The sequence below is a fragment of the Pygoscelis adeliae genome, unplaced genomic scaffold, assembly GCF_000699105.1.
Source record: "Pygoscelis adeliae isolate BGI_AS28 unplaced genomic scaffold, ASM69910v1 Scaffold160, whole genome shotgun sequence".
Taxonomy (NCBI): Eukaryota; Metazoa; Chordata; class Aves; order Sphenisciformes; family Spheniscidae; genus Pygoscelis; species Pygoscelis adeliae.
Window position 1 is genome coordinate 6,254,302 of NW_008824035.1, and position 4,773 is coordinate 6,259,074.

The following is a 4,773-nucleotide window of genomic DNA, read 5'->3' on the forward strand; positions in this document are numbered from 1 at the left end:
GGTCTCTTCTCCCAAGTAACTGGCGAAAGGACGAGAGGAAATGGCCTCAAGTTGCACCAGGGGAGGTTTAGATTGGATGTGAGGAAAAATTTCTTTACTGAAAGAGTAGTTAAACATTGGAACAGACTGCCCAGGGAAGTGGTTGAGTCACCATCCCTGGAGGTATTTAAAAGACGTGTAGATGAGGCGCTTAGGGACATGGTTTAGTGGGCATGGTGGTGTTGGGTTGACGGTTGGACTCGGTGATCTTGGAGGACTTTTCCAACCTTAATGATTCTGTGATTCTAAATGCTCAGAGTGGATTTTTTTTTTTTTTTTGGTGTAGCTAAAGTTTAAAAACTAATGAAATGTAGGCAATTGGCAGCTGTGGATGTGGGAATCATTTGTATTTTAGAACAGTTTCAGTACAAATAGTGAAAATTCAGTCTTCTTTATGCTGTTCTTCCAATACGGCTTGTTTTTTGCTGTTGAATGAGAATAATCCTGATATTTCTTTAAAGCCTTCAGCATCTTTTTAAAGATTGCCACAGAATTTCCTGATTTACAATAATTGCAATTTTTCAGCAGATTTCTGTCAGATAGGAAATGGAGCAAGACAGGCACTCGCTCAGTGTTTTATTGGTATGCGAAGTCTGGAGGCTTTTGATCATTATGAAAAACTTTATAAGTGTAGTTTCTTGTGTGTGTAGTGTACTTGACTGAAGCGTATATGAAGTTGTTCTCTCAGACTGACAGCATGTAGGCTGGACTGAGTATTTGGATAATAATAATAATTTCAATAAAACTTGCTTTTTTAATATAAGTAATTGAACATAATATTCTAAATTAATTGACCAATAAGAAAGTAAGATCTCTGGAGCAATCCAGAGGTTAATGTATTATTGAATATATATTTTCATAATGAAGTAAAAAAGATCAATATGTTAAGTATACTATTCTTATATATGGTATACTATAGTTCTTGTTTATATTCTTCTAAAGTGTAGATTTATATATATGCTATATAAGTGCAGCAATAAGGAAAAAAATCGCTGATGTATTGCAACAGTGAAAGAGTTAGCAATAAAGGACTTAAAATTAATTCCGAGTGCATAGTGGCCTGCTGCCAAGGCTATTTAGGAACAGATGTGGCTGAAATAGATACCAATAGTCTGTTTGGGATCGCTAAAGTAAGACATCTGTCAGTCTATCGGTCAGTCAGGAATAATGGAAATGGGAACTGGCTGTTACAAAATGTGAATTACCGAAGTGCCATGTTGGTGAAATTCAAAGCTTTTGATTCTATTCCTGATGTGTAGAGAACATAATTTCTTTAAGTGGCTTATCTATTGTCCAAATAGGAAATCTATTTTTAAGGAAGAGACATAAAAATAAATAATATGAAGTGTAACTGAGAGTGAGATGTACATGTATCACATTAATATATAAGATGTAAATTGGAGGACGAAAGCATGCAATTTTAAACAATTCCATGGTGTCTGAACTTGTAAGACACTCTTAAATCTTTTTCAAGGAAGTCCATAAAATTAATGTCTTTTAGATAAATGCTGCATGAAACTGCAAAAGAATTTATTATTTTACAACTTTTGTGAAAAATGAAAAATAATTAAGGACATACTAATTAAAGGTCTTTTAAAATTTATTCTTTATTTCAGGTGACTTCTAGACATAATGTCTCGATTCTCTGTCTGTCTTTTATCCTTTATCAGCAAATCAGTTCATGGCTATGTGTTTGTGGAACAATTTACGTTGTTTCATGCTTTCTGGTGTTTTTCTTGTATTTCACATGTTTATGCTCCTCTCTGCTTATGTTGAAAGGGATTAACATACCCTGGGCATCTAATAGTGGCTTTTGTATGTACTACAATTCTCTACCTCCGAAGAGAGAGATCAGATATTTAAATCTTTGTTCCAGAAAATACATTTCTGTGCTAGGACTTGCGAATTGTATTTGTGTGCGTTTGGGTTCACATACATGTTAAGCTGTGCATGTGTTAGTGAGTTGGATTCTGATGCTACATGAGTTTGAAATAACAGGATTTATTTAGCTTTCACACAAAGTAATAACTCTTCTTCGTGGCCTTTTCTTTTTAATGCGAAACTATTTCTATTGGTGATATTGTGGTTTGTGTTACTTTAAAGCTCTTGTAGGCCATAAAATGGCAAGTTTTAGACTTGCCTAAAGGTGATGGGTTTTGTTTTTGTGGTTGTTGTTTTTGTTTTTCTTCACTTCTCCTGTTGCACTATGTAATAAGTATGCCTTGCCATATACTAGTATAGATAAGGCGATGCTCTGCTTTATTCATCTCTTCCGCCTGCCTGGTGAGCAAGGGACGGTGGCTGGCTGGGTGCTTGGCGTATTATGCATCATCAGGCATTTGGCACACCAGTAACAAGCCAGACATAGCTGGTGCTGTTTTTTGGCCGCTGAGCAGGCCAATTGAAGAAAGACAGGTTGGAATCAAGGAGCAATCAGGAGGTGGGGGTGAGCTGATATATTAAGGGAGTGTAAGGGTTTTGGTGAAGTGCCATATGGGTGTGGGAGGGATTTGTGGGTACCGTGGAGAGGGGTATTGGTGAACGGAGGGGAAACTGAAGCTGTTGCTGGGCAGATAGGAAGACATGCAGGGTGCTGCTATAGTGCGTGAAGTATGCGTGATACAGGGTAGGGAAATCACTGGAAAGTCAGAGGAGACATAATAAGGTGGTGAAGTAAAGAGAGGTAGGATGCAAGTTCGTTTAAAAAAAATAGTATTATCAAACTTCCATAATTTTCCTGTACATAGAATAATTGCCAAGTCTTTTGACTATGCTTTCTGTGCAAAGGTGTACAAGAGGAAATTGATGGTCTTGCTTATACAGCATGATGGAAAGAATCCAAAAGTGTATATTAAAAAAAAAAGTTGATATACTAACCAATCTTTGATGTCCGTGATAGTGCTATAGGACTGAGTCCCTTCTTCAGTGTAAATTAATGTTCTTTTTAAATCATTAAAAACAGTATGCAGTCAAATCCCTTATCTAAGCATTTATCTTGTATCTCAGTTTCTGAATTGTGCTGTTCTTCAGCCTTTGAGAAACATTATTTTTTTTTACCCCTCTTTAATATTCTAGGTGCTGTTGTAATCTTTTCTTGGTTGTCATTTTACCGTATCATCCCTGAATTTGTCTCTCTCTAGTATGCACCTTTATACCTTTTCTGTTGCATCAAATGTTACCAACTTATCTTGACTTTCGAGTGTCGTTTATTGGAAAATGTGTGGTTTCTTTCAGGCAGTCCCTCACATTTAGAAGCAGTGCTCTGTAAATGTCCAAGAAGCTATATAATTCCTGAAATCCTTTCCTAATTTTTTTTTTTAGTAATGTCTGCAGGAAACAAATACAAAATCTGGGAATAGCTTGGCCGCTCAGAGTCTGAGACTGCTGCCTACTTTCTTTGTCTGCGGCTGTTTCTCTCCTCAGACTGTGTGTAGGATGTGGTTCTGTAGCACCTTGTGTGGGATAGTTGTAGGGATCATGGTTCCTAATGGGGTCTTCTGCTTTGGTAAATCCATATAAGCTTGCCTCCATAGTTGTAACTGTTCATGGTAATAAATGGGTTAGAATTCAGAATATGATGTTCTTTTGCATTTTCTTATTTTGTATCTTGACAAAAGACATGCTCAAATTAAGACATTTCTATCTTTATTTTACAGTTACAAAATAGAAATAAAAATAAAGCAGGAAAGTCTGTCATCTGTCTTGTTGGAGTCAAAATAAACAAAACTTACATAAACAATTTTCCTTTCGTTGTAGATATCTTATTTGTTAACTATGTATATTAAAAGAGCAGCAGAGAAATAATAGGTGGTGTTGCAATTATGCAAAAAACAAACAAGTAGGTATTGGATACAAAGAATCCCTTTTTGTTTGCTGTTTCATTTAGGTATATCCAACTATATTATGCACTGCCTTTAGAAGGAAGTTTTTACTTAAATACACGTAGTACTCTAAAAATATGTTTATCCTTCTTGGGCAATTTATGAAAAAGCCTAAATGGCTGAAAATCTGAGAACATAAACCTGAAGAATTGAATAGTCTTTGTGTACCTTAACATTAGTGGGTTGTGGAACTAATGTTTTCCTTTCAAGGAAATCAGTGGTCCTGGTTTTTATGACTTATGTCGTAACAGTATGTGCAGACAAAAAAACATAATGTGTTGAGTATCTGATACATGTATTACCATATTGCCATAAGGAACTGCTATTATGTTAGACACCAACTGATTTCATGATAGTGTTGGATTTCTCTCACATATGCTTATGTTTTTGTACAGATGATCCTTTAGGAACATCTGCTAGTTTTGTGGTGGTATCTGCTGTTTCCTTTCAAAATTTGACCTTTTTGTCATTTACTACTGGGACTGCTATAGAATTGCATTCTACTCAGATCCTTTTCTAAACTGATTCCTGTCTCATAGACATTAACTGTCAATTTTTTTGAGTTAATTGTGTTTTGCCATTCTCTGACATACTACAGAGTTGAGTGCAACTGTAAAGTTAATAAATTAACCTTTTAAAATACCATTTAATGATAATTTTTTTTTTAAACTGCTAACTTGAAATAAGTGACTAGAATGTCCTCCTTCCAACTGTTTAGGTGGTCTCAAAAATACTTGCGTCAGCAGACTAAGCGTAAGGATGGTATTTCTCAAATTATTTCACTAGGGAAGAAGTTTTGGAACTCCCTTCTTACAATTTAGGAACCCTTCCCCCTTTAGTTGAAGTGCAGATA